Here is a 15344-nt window from a genome sequence, read left to right on the forward strand (position 1 = left end):
TGTGTTTCTGTGTGGTAATGGGAAACATGGGGCTCTATCAGCATAGACCTTGTATAGGAACTGTATGCTGCATACTGTTTGCATGCCTGGGACAATTCAAAAACATCTTATCTGAAAGGATATTCAAAGCTTGTATAATTAAAATTTTTTTTTTATTGTGGTAAGATATGCATGACAAAGTCTGAATATTTGGGGCTCCTGTCATCTCTCAAATTCATATGTTCAAGCCTAATCCTCGGTGTGTTGGTATTTGGGGGTGGGCCCTTTGGGAGGTGATAGGTCATGCAGTGGAGTTCTCACGAATGGGGATTATGCACTTTGAGACCCCGGTGTGCTCCCTCACCCCTCTCTCCACTGAGAACACGGAAGGCCCTATCTACCTTGATTTTGGACTTCCCAGTTTCCAGAGCTGTGAAAGTAAATTTATGTTGTGTATAAGCCACTTAGTCCATGGCCTTCTATAGGAACCACAACTGACACAAAAAAATGACATAAAATTTGCCATCTTAACCATTTTTAAGCATACGATTCAGTGCCATTAAGTCCATTTACATCGTCTTGCAACCATCGTGAGGTTGCAATGGAAAAGTAATTTTTCCATTTTGCAAAACTGAAGCTCTATACCATTCAACAATAACTTCCCATCCTCTGTCCCCTCAACATCCGTTAACCTTTAACTTGTTTTTAGTCTCTATGCATTTTGTTACTCTAGGTATTTCATAGAAGTAGAAGCATATAGTATTTGTCTTTTTGTGACTGGTTTGTTTCACTTAGCATAATGTCCTTGAGTTTCACTCATGTTAAAATATATGTCAGAATTCCCTTCCTTTTTCAACCGGAATAATGTTCCATTGTACGTATACATCTCATTTTGTTTATCCGTTTCTCCAACAATGGACACTTGGGTTACGTGTACCTTTTGGTTAATGCTGCTAGGAACATGAGTTTACAAATAGCTGTAAGTCTCTGCTGTCACTCTTTTTGGGTATATGTCTAGGAGTGGAATTGCTGGATCATTTGGTAATTCTATTTTTAAAATGTTGAGGAACGTGAATGCTGTTTTCTGTAATGGCTAGCCATTTTACATTCCTACCAGCAATACACAAGTGTTCTGAGTTGTCCATGTCCTTGCCAACACTTGTTACTGCCTGTTTTTTTTTTATAGTAGTCATCCTAATAAGTGTGGCAGAGATGATACACTAATCTTTAGATTATCTTTAGTGATCTTTATCCTTTGAAGGTAAATCTGATGATTGCAGCAAGTGGTTGATAATTTGTAGCTGATTCTCTATAGGCGATCATGGCAGCATATGATTATGAAGGAATGAGACCCTTAAAAAAATACAACTCATATATTCGTTAGCAAGAATCCAAACTACTTCAAATCAAACTACTTCCTGCCTATCCTAGCTCCATTCCTGTTCTTCTTCCTGATTAATTCCTGATAAAAGCCATTAGGTCGGGCTGAACAATGCAGACATCCATGTCTGGGGACACTGGGGTGTGACACCCTGGTCTGAGTGTCAGCCTAGGTGTGGTGAGGAGTGTGCCATGTAAGGAGGGTGACAGAGGTGGCAAACCAGGTCAGGACATTGTCATCCAAGCAGGGTGGCAGCCGAGAGCAAGTAAGACAGGTGGTTGTGTGAGCTGGCAGTGGTGGTGGTGGTGGGAGCTTGGCCCCATTTAAAGGGGGTTGATCCAGTAAGTGAATATATTGAAGATAATGGAAGTATGGTGCTCATTGTCAGCGCAAGGAGTTACAAATTTGGAAAGGGAGAAAATGAAAACTCAGAAGGTTGGATATTCATGAGTATAGTGTTAATGTGGACTTACAGTTTTCAATGTATACAACTAGTGATGGAAAAAATACAGGTGTGTGTGTGTGTGTGTGTGTGTGTGTGTGTTTGTATACTGAGAGGGCCTAGGGATAGCAACACCCTAGCAGTGAACACACCATGTTGTGTGTTCATGACTTGTAAATTCCTTTTTTCACTTGGAGGGACCAGAACTTTCTGGAGAAATGGCTGATTTCAGGTTTAGGCAAGGAATGTATAAGATGATTCTGGAATATTTTGTTGTGCCATATGGTAGTGTTTAAAGAATCATAGAGATACATCAATAAGTAATGGAAACCAGCTTAAAAAGGCACAGACAATTATCAAAACTAGGACAAACTGAGCAACAAAATTTTAAAAAAAATGATTGTGATGGGTATTAAGGAGGGATTAAGGATGGTTATTAAGGAGGATTCCATGGAGCACTGGGTGATATATGCAAACAACGAATCATGGAACACTACATCAAAAACTAATGATGTATTGTATGATGACTAACATAACATAATAAAAAGATTATAAAAAAATAGAGGGGGACAAGATGGCGGGGTAGTAGGAAGAGGCGCCTTTTCAGCTGGTACCCCAAAGTGAGCTGATTACCTACCAAAGAACTCCGATCACCCATGAAATCAGCCTGAGATCAGATTTACACACGTCTGGATCTCTACAGGGGCAGAAGACGCCAGTGAGCAGGTAAAGCGGGATGGGAACTGCGGACTGATATCAGAAGATAAACAAAAGGGGGAGAGAGCCACCAGAGGCGACCGGGGGGAAAGTAATACCCCAATACGAGCGAGAGTGCCCTGCATCTGGGGACCAGCATTAACTCGGAGACTGGTTGAAAGCACTCCAAAAGAGGAAAGGATCGCGAGGGGAGATTGTGGGAATCGGGGCGGCTAGAGACAGGGGCTTAAGTCCCTGGTCCCAGACGGCCTCCCCGGCGCCGAGGCAGAGAGAGTGCGGTGGGGAAACCGCTTCTGGTCCCTAAGCCGCCAGCGCGCCCCAGAGCGCGGGGGTTCCGGCTCCTGTGAGGGGATGGGAGCTGCGCCGGTCTGCAGAACGCGCGCTAGCCCTACCACAAAGCTTGAGATGCGCGCGCACGTCCCTCAAGCTCCCCTGAGTTACAAAGGCCCGGCCGGCGCTCCTTCACCCGCGCCATTGTTTCAAAGCCTAAGCCGCGTGCCCCAAACTCTTCCCCTGATAGAGGCGCGCAAAAGCCCAGCCTGGGGCTCACGGACCCGTGCCCCGTTCTCAGTGCCCCAGACGCGCGCCCGACCCACAGCCGCCTCTGAAAAGAGGTGCGCGCAAGCCGGGCACTCCCAGCCCGGGCCGGCGGCAAAATCTCAGTGTGTGATCGCTGCTTGGAACCTCTCTGGCGGTCGGGAGCTCCCAGACAGCCGCCACTGCCTCGGCTTTGGGGACGAGCAAAAGATCCTGCGCCCCCAGGGTCTGCACCTTGGAACCTGCGCTGCCAACGGCCAAGGGGGAATTTATTCAGCTTCTGCACCCAGACTGAGGCTTCTCTCTGAGACGGAGATCAGGGTGAGGTTTGATTTCTTCTAATACTACAAAAACCATCAAAGGCGGTCAAGGTGAGAGGGAAAAAAGTGAACAAGCAAAAGAACCGCCAGAGAACAAAAGCCTGAAAAAAACCAGTTTCCCCAGAGCCCACCCCCTTGTGGGTGCAGGAGGACTCAACTCAGGAAACATCATTGACTGACAACCCACGTGGCAGGCCCCTCCCCCAGAAAACAAACCAAGAAATAAAAAAAAAAAAAAGGACTATAAGAGAACCACCACTACCTCATAGGAAAACTTGTATTGTTCACTCGTTTCCACTATTCCGGTTCATTTTTTTTTTTTTTACACATAGGTAATTTTTTTAGCCTATTTACCATCACAGCGAGCTGTATAACATCAAATTCCATAATACCTTTCTAACCTGAACTTTTTGATACATACACCTATGTTTTTCTTTTGCATTTTTATCTTTTGAATTCCTTTTTTAAAATTTAGTTTAGTTTAATCTAGTTTACTCCTTTTTATTTTTATCCTCTAATATTCATATAGAATTAAACTTCAAAGTAATCCCCTTTCCCCAATTAATACTACCCCTATAGGAAAACCAATTTTTAATCACCTTTATCTTAGGAAAGTTGAGTCCTTTAACAAAGATCAAGATACATCCAGGAAGAATCAAAACAACTTTCCTCGCACACATTGAGAATTTATAAGAACTCTCCCATTTTCTTCCACCAGTGTTTCTGTGTTTTTTGTGTTTGTCCTGATAGCATATAAATTTTACACTTGTGGTTCTTTTTGATGAGGTTCTTTCTTTATTTGCATATATATATATATATATATATATATATATATATTCTCTTGCCATATACTTGTATCAGTCTTTTTATCTCTTTTTGTTTGTCTACTTCATAAATCTTACCTTGGGGCCCATCTGGGCTGAACCTTCTCTTTCATCTTCCCTTTCTTTCCTGTCTCTCTCTCTTTTTTTCTTTTTCTTTTTCTCCTTCTTCTTTTCTTTTCTTTTTTTTCTTCATTTCTTTTGTCTCTCATTTGGGTGGGGAATCCTGATTGCTCAGAAGTGTTCCAGGGTGCACCTTGACTGCACCAGAGTTGATACATCCAGCTACATCTGTTCAATCATCTCCCACCAAAATGACTAGGAGGAGGAATGCCCAACAGAAGAAAAATACAGAGGATGGACCTTCTGCAACAGAGCTAATGGCTACCAACATAGACAATATGTCGGAAAGAGAATTCAGGCTAACAATTATCCAGGCAATAGCTAGGTTGGAGAAAGCCATGGATGACCAAACAGAATTGATTAGGGCCGAACTGAAAGCGACCAGACAGGATGTTCACAATGTTAGGGCGGAGCTTAAAGCTACCAGGGAGGAGGTCCACAATGCTCTCAATGAGTTCCAATCTAATCTAAATTCTCTCAAAGCTAGGGTAACTGAGACAGAAGATAGAATTAGTGATCTGGAAGACAAACAGATAGAGAGAAAGGATCAGGAGGAAGCCTGGAACAAACAGCTTAGAAACCACGAAAACAGAATCAGGGAAATAAATGATGCCATGAAGCGTTCCAACGTCAGAATTATTGGAATTCCTGAAGGGGAGGAGAAAGAAAGAAGTTTAGAAGATATACTGGAACAACTCCTTCATGAAAATTTTCCGAATCTCGTGAGTGAAACCAGCGTTCATGTACTAGAGGCTGAATGGTCTCCACCCAAGATTATACATTCCAAAAAAAATCACGACACCTGATAGTCAAATTGAGGAATTATAATTGTAGGTATAATCTCTTGAAAGCCGCCAGGGCAAAGAGGCTCCTTACTTACAGAGGGACGCCCATCAGAATAACGTCAGACCTGTCCACAGAGACCTGGCAAGCCAGAAGAGGCTGGCAAGATATATTTAGGGCACTAAATGAGAAGAACATGCAGCCAAGAATACTTTATCCAGCAAGACTGACATTCAAAATGGATGGAGAGATAGAGTTTTCAAGACCGGCAAGGCTTAAAAGACTGCAACCACCAAGCCGACACTGCAGGAAATGTTAAGGGGGGTTCTATAAAAGAGGAAAAATCCCAAGAATAGCATTGAACAGAAATCTAGAGAAAGTCTACAGAAAGAAAGACTTCAAAGGTAACTCGATGGCAATAAAAATGTATCTATCAATAATTACTCTCAATGTAAATGGCCTAAATGCACCCATAAAACGGCACAGGGTTGCAGATTGGATAAAACGACAGGACCCATCCATATGTTGTCTACAAGAGACCCATTCTGAACCTAAAGATACACGCAGACTGAAAGTGAAGGGATGGAGAAGCATCTTTCATGCCAATGGGCCTCAAAAGAAGGCTGGGGTAGCGATTCTTATATCAGATAAATTAGACTTCAAACTAAAGACTGTAGTCAGAGATACAGAAGGACACTACATAATCCTTAAAGGGACTATCCACCAAGATGACCTAACGATTGTAAATATCTATGCTCCCAATACGGGAGCAGCCAATTACTTAAGAAAACTATTAATCAAGATAAAGAATCATATTGATATGAATACACTAATTGTAGGAGATCTTAACACGCCTCTTTCAGAATTAGATAGATCATCGAAGCAGAAAATCAATAAAGAAACAAGAGCATTGAATGACACATTGGACCAGATGGACCTCATAGATATATACAGAACATTCCACCCTAAAACAACAGAATACGCATTCTTCAGAGGTGCACACGGAACCTTCTCCAGAATAGACCACATACTGGGTCACAAATCAGGACTCAACCGATACCAAAAGACAGATTATTCCCTGCATATTCTCAGATCACAATGCTTTGAATCACAATGCTCAATCACAAGGAAAAGTTCAGAAGGAACTCAAACACCTGGAAGCTAAAGACCACCTTGCTTAAGAATGCTTGGATCAACCAGGAGATCAAAGAAGAACTGAAACAATTCATGGAAACCAATGAGAATGAAGACACTTCGGTCCAAAACCTATGGGATACAGCAAAGGCGGTCCTAAGGGGAAAATACATAGCCATCCAAGCCTCCCTCAAAAAAATTGAAAAATCTAGAACACAACAGCTGTCTCTACACCTTAAAGAACTGGAGAATCAACAACAAATCAAACCAACTCCACACATAAGAAGGGAAATCATCAAGATTAGAGCTGAGATCAATGAGGTAGAAACCAGAGATACAGTAGAAAGTATCAGTGAAACTAGAAGCTGGTTTTTTGAAAGAATCAATAAGATCGATAAGCCACTGGTCACACTAATCCAAAAGAAAAGAGAGAAAGCCCAAATTCATAAAATTATGAATGAAAAGGGAAAGATCACAACTAACACCAAGGAAGTAGAAACAATCATCAGAAGTTATTATCAACAGTTATATGCCAATAAGCTTAGCAACCTAGACGAAATGGATGCATTCCTGGAAAAATATAAACTACCAACATTGAGCCAGGAAGAAATCGACAACCTGAATAGACTGATATCTAATAACAAGATTGAATCAGTGATCAAAAACCTCCCAAAAAACAAGAGCCCAGGACCTGATGGATTCCCTGGGGAATTCTACCAAACCTTCAAAGAAGAAATAACACCTATTCTCCTGAAGCTGTTTCAATAAATTGAAGCAGAAGGAAAACTTCCAGACTTTTTCTATGAAGCCAGCATTACCCTGATCCCCAAACCAGGCAAGGACCCTTCCAAAAAGGAGAATTTTAGACCAATATCACTGATGAATATGGATGCTAAGATTCTCAACAAGATTCTAGCCAACAGGATCCAACAGCACATTAAAAAGATTATCCACCATGATCAGGTGGGATTCATCCCTGGGCTACAAGGATGGTTCAACATTCGTAAATCAATCAATGTGATACAACAAATTAATATGAGAAGAGAGAAGAACCACATGGTCCTCTCAATTGATGCAGAAAAAGCATTTGACAAAATCCAACATCCGTTCCTTATTAAAACGCTTCAAAGTATAGGGATAGAGGGAACATTCCTGAACCTCATCAAATCTATCTATGAAAGACCCACAGCAAATATCATTCTCAATGGGAAAAAGCTTGCAGCCTTCCCATTGAGATCAGGAACAAGACAAGGATGCCCACGTTCACCACTCTTGTTCAACATAGTATTAGAAGTCCTAGCAACAGCAATCAGATAACAGAGAGAAATAAAAGGTATCCAAATTGGTAATGAAGAAGTCAAACTCTCTCTCTTCGCAGATGACATGATTCTTTATATGGAAAACCCAAAAGACTCCACCCCCAAAGTACTAGAACTCATACAGCAATTCAGCAACGTGGCAGGATACAAAGTCAATGTGCAGAAATCAGTGGCTTTCTTATACACTAACAATGAAAATACAGAAAGGGAACTTAGAGAATCGATTCCATTTACTATAGCACCAAGAACCATAAGATACCTGGGAATAAACCTAACTAAAGAGGTAAAGGATCTGTACTTGAGGAACTACAGAACACTCATGAAAGAAATTGAAGAAGACACAAATAGATGGAAGACCATTCCATGCTCTTGGATCAGAAGAATAAACATTGTTAAAATGTCTATACTGCCTAGAGCAATCTATACTTTTAATGCCATTCCGATCAAAATTCCACTGGCATTCTTCAAAGAGCTGGAGCAAATAATCCTAAAATTTGTATGGAATCAGAAGAGATCCCGAATCACTATGAAATGTTGAAACACAAAAATAAAGCTGGCTGCATCACGTTACCTGATTTCAAGCTTTATTACAAAGCTGTGATCACCAAGACAACATGGTACTGGCATAAAAACAGACACATAGACCAGTGGAACAGAGTAGAGAGCCCAGATATGGACCCTCTACTCTATGGTCAATTAATCTTCGACAAAACAGGAAAAAATATACAGTGGAAAAAAGACAGTCTCTTCAATAAATGGTGCTGGGAAAACTGGACAGCTATATGTAGAAGAATGAAACTCGACCATTCTCTTACACCGTACACAAAGATCAACTCAAAATGGATAAAAGACCTCAACGTGAGACAGGAATCCATCAGAATCCTAGAGGAGAACATAGGCAGTAATCTCTTTGATATCAGCCACAGCAACTTCTTTCAAGATACATCTCCAAAGGCAAAGGAAACAAAAGCGAAAATAAACTTTTGGGACTTCATCAAAATCAAAAGCTTCTGCACAGCAAAGGAAACAGTCAAAAAAACAAAGAGGCAACCACAGAATGGGAGAAGATATTTGCAAATGACAGTACAGACAAAAGGTTGATATCCAGGATCTATAATGAACTCCTCAAACTCAACACACACGAAACAGACAAACACATCAAAAAATGGGCAGAAGATATGAACAGACACTTCTCCAATCAAGACATACAAATGGCTATCAGACACATGAAAAAATGCTCATCATCATTAGTCCTCAGGGAGATTCAAATTAAAACCACATTGAGATATCACCTTACACCAGTTAGAATGGCCAAAATTAACAAAACAGGAAACAACATGTGTTGGAGAGGATGTGGAGAAAGGGGAACCCTCTTACACTGTTGGTGGGAATGCAAGTTGGTGCAGCCTCTTTGGAGAACAGTGTGGAGATTCCTCAAGAAATTAAAAATAGAGCTTCCCTATGACCCTGAAATTGCACTCCTGGGTATTTACCCCAAAGACATAGATGTCGTGAAAAGAAGGGCCATCTGTACCCCAATGTTTATAGCAGCAATGGCCACGGTCGCCAGACTATGGAAAGAACCAAGATGCCCTTCAATGGATGAATGGATAAGGAAGATGTGGTCCCTATACACTATGGAGTATTATGCCTCCAAAAGAAAGGATGAATACCCAACTTTTGTAGCAACATGGACGGGACTGGAAGAGATTATGCTGAGTGAAATAAGTCAAGCAGAGAGAGTAATTAACATTTGGTTTCACTTATTTGTGGAGCATAACAAATAGCATGGAGGACAAGGGGCGTTAGAGAGGAGAAGGGAATTTGGGTAAATTGGAAGGGGAGGTGAACCATGAGAGACTATGGACTCTGAAAAACAATCTGAGGCGTTTGAAGTGGCGGGGGGGGTGGGAGGTTGGGGTACCAGGTGGTGGGTATTATAGAGGGCACGGCTTCCATGGAGCACTGGGTGTGGTGAAAAAATAATGAATAATGTTTTTCTGAAAATAAATAAATTGGAAAAAAAAGATTATAAAAAAATAAAACCCTATTTTTAGGAAAAAAATTATTGTGTTGGATTATAACCAATTGGATAATTAAAAATCTCAAAGCCCATACCTACTGATATAAATAAATTAGAGAATAATAAATGGGAAGAAGAAAAAGCCTTTAACAGTAGAATGTCAATTAATTAGTGGAGAAAAATATGATGGCATTAGAACATCGCCACTTGGCAGCTATCATAGTGATAATTGAATCAACCAAGAATGTCAATGGATGCTAAAACTAATGGCTAGAAGTCTGTTGAACAACTAGATATTCACAGACTCAAAGTACCTCTCCACCATACTTTATACTTACAGGGAGAAAAATAGAATTTTACAGTGGAGAAACCTAGCAGATAAAATCTGAATCAAGCGATCTGATTTAACGGTCACCAGTAATAAAACCCAGCAGCATCATGTACCACATGTAAAAATGCAACTAGGAAAACCCAGCATCACTTCCATGTTCATCTTACTCTGAATCTAATCAAAAGGAAACTTTTAAAAAATTTTTATTTATTTGAAAGGAAGAGAGCAGGAGCAGACGGGAAGGAGAGAGGGAGAAGCAGACTCCCTGCTGAGCAGAGAGCCTGACTTGGGACTCGATTCCAGGACCCTGAGATCATGACCTGAGTCGATGGCAGATGCTTAACTGACTGAGCCACCCAGGTGCCCCTAATCATAAGGAAACTTCTGGTAACTTAAAGACTTCCCACAAATGAACAGGCCTATAATTTTCCAATGTCAAGGATTTAAAAGTCAAAATAGTTAAAAGAGAAGAGTGAGAGATTATTTTGAACTGAAGTCTCTTAAGGAGATATGGTAGCTAAATGAACTTTCAGTATCTGGATGGATTCTTTTTTTTAAAGGGCTTTTTTGGGACAGTGGGGTACCTGATTGGAGACTGTGGGTCAGCAGGTATAATGTAGCAAGGTTAACTTCTATTTGATGGTGGTATTATAGTTATGTAGGAAAATATCCTTATTTGGAATCAAAGGTAGTGAAGCATTATGTCATCAACTTACTTTTACATAGTTCTGGGGAAAAAAAGGGTTTTGTACTATTCTTGCAAAAATTATTTTAAAAATTAATAAATACACAACGTGGAAAAGTCAATGGCGGCAGCTTCATTGGAAAATGAAGTCTCTCATGGTGAAAAGTTAGAAGGAAATATTTAGAATGTAACTGTCCTTAAAAATCATTATTTACATTGAAATGTCACTCTTCTTTTTTTTATGATTTTGGAGAAAATTGGAGAAAAACATGGATAAAATAAACTAAAGACAGAATAATGAAAATACAACCAAGACCATTCATGGTAGGTTGTGTAGGTCATATCCCTGATATGATGCATTCAGAATGGCGTTCACTCTGTCTTATTCTTCCCCCAAAACCCATAACCCTTGTGTAATTAGGAGAAAACATCAGAAAACACAAATTGAAGGAAATTCTGCAAAGTGCCTGACTAGAATGCTCTTTGGAAGCGTTGAGGCGATGAAAGGTGAGAAAAAAAAACGTTATGGACTGCAGAAGACCCAGGAGACCTGATCATTGCATGTGATGTGGAATCCTGCAACACAGAATGGGCACTAGGGGAAGAACAGGTGAAATCCAATAGTTCCAGTTATGGTATTGTGTTGATGTTAAATCTGTAGTTTGCATGACTTTACCATGGTTATGTGAAATGTGAGCATCAGGGAAGCTGGGTCAAGTGTATATGGGAATCCCTTGCCTTCCTTTTGCAACTGTTCTTTAAGTTTTAAATTATTCCCAAAGAAAAAGGAAAAAAGAATGTGTAGACACAAGCCAGAAACAAAGTTATGGAAAATATTTAGCCTTTGGTCTCTTAGAAATGCAAATAAAACAACAGTGGAATATATTTCTATTATTTAACTAGCTGAAAATGCTAGTGGTCCTACTGTTTTGACCCACAATGACAAGAAAGGTTTACAGACCCAGTCTATCACCAGAAATAACACAAACTTGGGCTTCTCTTATTTCTTAAAACCTAGACAATGTTATAAATATTTCTTTTGCTTGATCTCAGCTGGCCTTTCTTTTAGGGCTGAATCTCCACTTACTTTGAACGTAGGGATTTTTTTCTCCTCATGTATTTTCTCTCCTTTCTTTGGATTCTGGCTTCTTAACTGCTGTTACCTTTTGGATTCTGATGGACAGACCCAATTACCCTGGGTTCTCATATTGTTTACGATCCTAAAACAAATACGCCATTTAAATAGATCTCTTGCCAAATAATTTTTAGCATAACTTTGAGTCATACTCGCATTCCAGAAGAACTTCTTCCAGGAGTGGGAACAGGAGAAAGAATGGAGATGATCAAAAAATCCCACCCTGCTCAGAGTCTGCATTTCCTTGCTGGGTAGAGGTTGGCCCAATAAGTAAGGAGAAATTCTGTGAGCGGCAGTGTGGAATTCGAACTGGAATTATTTTCTAACATAAAAACAACAACACTAAAACCAATGTACATCCTACATCAAGGAAAGCGAACAAAACCAAAGAAACCAGTTAACAAACACAAACAGAATAACAACAACAACAAAAAGAAAAAGACAGCTCTGGAAAGGGAATGCTCAAGAAGGCTGGAAGGAGGTCAGGAAGGATGTGGAATTACAAGACCAGCATCAGGGTGGGCTGAGTGAAACTGGCTTGTACACATTGCTAGAGGCAGGGTGAAATCACTCAGTGTTTTGGAAGGCAACTTGAAAATATGCACCAGAAGCCATTACCATGTTTGAACCTTTTACCTCAATCATTCCACATCTGTGAGAGAGTCTAATTAAATACTAATTCGAAATTTGGAAAAATAAATCCAGGGCTGTCTGAATTATAACTGCAGATAAAAATGGAGCTAACTTAAAGGTTCAAAAAAACCAACAATGATCACATAAACCCAATGGCATGTCATGAAGACTTGAAAGATGATAATTCTGAAGATAAAAACGTAGAAACCTGGAAAAGTGACCTTTGAGCCAGAACTGCCCTGTCCAGCTTGGTGGCTATGAGCCTTGCATGGTCTTTGAACACTGGAAATGGGGTTGATCCAAATTGAGATGTGCCGCAAGAGGGAAAGAAACACCAGATTTTGAAGGTTTGTTATGGAAAAAAAAAAGTAGAATATTTCATTAACAATTTTTTACCCTTTTTTTTGTTTATTTAAGTAATCTCTGTACCCCATGTGGGACTTGAACCTTTGAGCCCAAGATCAAGCATCCCCTTCTCTTCCAACTGAACTAGCCAGGCACTCCAACAATTTTATACTGATTACATGTTGAAATGATAATATTTTAGATACATTGGGTTCAATAAAATATGTCAGTAATGTTCATTTTACCCATTTCTTTGAAAATTTGGACTTACATATGTGGTTTGTGTTCTGTTGCTGTTGGGTCGTGCTGGTCTACCGCCCCCTTGAGGACAGGGTTTAATCCATGATTATATAAGCCACACGTCTAGAACACATGGTTCACAGTTGGTGCTAATTAATTTCTGTTGACTACTTGATAATGATTATAATACTTGTTTTCAAAAAGACATGCAAGTGCATGTACATAAGCCTACAATTTATTGGAGAAGGTCAAATGAAATCTTGTCTCCTACCCCTGCCTTTGGAATGTTATGTTCTGCCTACCCTTTCCACATAGAAGGTTTTCAAAGATACAGCATGGGGATAGTAAGGTGCTGTGGAGATTGTCTGGAAGGTATATGTGACTGAACCCAGTTAAGGCCTCTGAAATAATTTTCAAGATTCTGGTGGGCAGGTATGGGGATTTCTGGCCTGCGACTGCCCAAGACAAGCCTCATAAATAAGTTCCCCTGCTTATTAAAACCACCACCTACCAAACTGGAGCAGTCTGCCTCTTTCTTCAGCCTCTCCTGTGAGGGACTGGTTTGTGAAACAACACAATTATAAAATATTCATAGAGAAAAAGACAGGTGACAAAATTGAAGAAGTTGGTTGTCTTAGGATGTTGTGATTATGGACAACTTGTTCTATTTTTGAAACTTTACATAGAATATTCTTCCCATAATTTAAAGGACTTTTTGACCTTTAAAAAAAGAAAAAGGTAAGAGCTGTATTTTCATTTGCTTGTTGCTTATTTGTTTTTTATATGTTGTAGGGATATAAGCACACACACATAAATAAAATCTTCAGAGATGCCTGGATATAGTGGGTTCCATGGTCTTCCTAATGGGAGGGAGGGTGTATCTCTCATGGGCCTTGGGGGTGATTCTTGAGACTTGTTGCAGAGCTCTATGACTAACAGAAGCCCATTCTTGGTGCTGGGCAGAAATCTCCTTGGCCCCCAGAGCAAGTAAAGATTTTATTATCTCCAGCTTCTGCAAGGAGCTGCCATTATTTCTCAAGGTCGGGTCAGGGAGCATCCTGTGGATGAGTAATAACTGTCCTCTGAGGGGTTTCCATCCTGGCAGCGGCATATAACCATGTAAAGCTGATAATAAAATAATTCCAAAATAAATAAACAGTGGGTACATAAGTGCCCTTAGAGATCAGTAAATTTGAGTGTGTGAGCTGCCAGCATGAGGAAGAGATAAAACTTCTTCTTTCTAATGTCCTGTTGGGTTAAGGTGGATGGCAGCACCATTTCAGGGTTTTGGGTGGGAGGGAAGTAAAGAGGCTCTTACAAGAAGGCTGAATGAAGTTCATTTATAAAAGTCCTAGTCTGTGATAAATTTCATGGGTCCAACAGACAATCTTTTTTCCAGCCCCTACTATGTGCTAGGTAAGGCGTTGGAGGCTGAAGGTACAGCAAACAACACTTAGAAAATTCCACACCTTTAAGGCCTTCACATCCTTGTGGGATACATCAAGGCAATTGACAAATGTAGAATTGAATATATAGCATGTGAGGTGGTTGTCAGGACTGAGGAGAAGATGAAGTAGGGAAGGAGGAGAGAGGGGTTGCGGGGAGGTGGGGGTAAGGGCTCTGGGGGTGGTGACTGAGGAAACAGGTGAAGGGAATAAAGCATGCAGATTTTGGTAGGAATGCGTTTCAAGAAAGGGGACAAGAAAAGAAACGTTTGCAGGGGCCCTGAAGCGGGGGCTGCCTGGCATATTTGAGGAGCAACATAAAAGTCAGGGCAACCTCTTGGGCAGAGAGGGGAGCAGAAGGGAAGTGGCAGAATGTGGAGTCACACCTGTATTGTGGGTCAGTCTTCCAGGTCACTGCGAGGACTTCGGCTTTTACTCTGGAATGGGAAGGCATGTGGGATTTTTGAGCTCATCAACAGGATTTCTTCTTCTCCTTTACCAGCGCCCGACTTCGAAGAATTGAGCAGGGAGAGCAGCTTGGCGGCTTTTGCAGAAAGAGGGAAATGATAATGGCTTAAATCAGGTGGTTGTCCTGGCCAGTATAAGTGGTCATCTTCTGCATGGATCTTGAAGGCAGATCTGATGGGTTTTGTTGACTTCCTGGATATGGAGTATGAATGAAGTAGAGGAATTGAGAATGATTCAAACATGTTTGGCCCAAGCAGCTTTGAGGATGGATTTTGCCAGTTGTTGAGATGGGGAAAATTACTGGAAGAACAGTGTTATGGGGGGAGATCAGGTGCTCAGTTTGGGATACGTTCCTTTTAAAATGGCTTTGAGACATCCCAAGTATTGGAAATACTGAGTGGGAAGTTACACAGGTAAGTCTGGAGTTGAGAAGTGTAGAATTATAAGCATGGGGATGTAAATCTGGGGTCATCAGTTTGTGGA

The sequence above is a fragment of the Neovison vison genome, chromosome 1, assembly GCF_020171115.1.
Source record: "Neovison vison isolate M4711 chromosome 1, ASM_NN_V1, whole genome shotgun sequence".
Taxonomy (NCBI): domain Eukaryota; kingdom Metazoa; phylum Chordata; class Mammalia; order Carnivora; family Mustelidae; genus Neogale; species Neogale vison.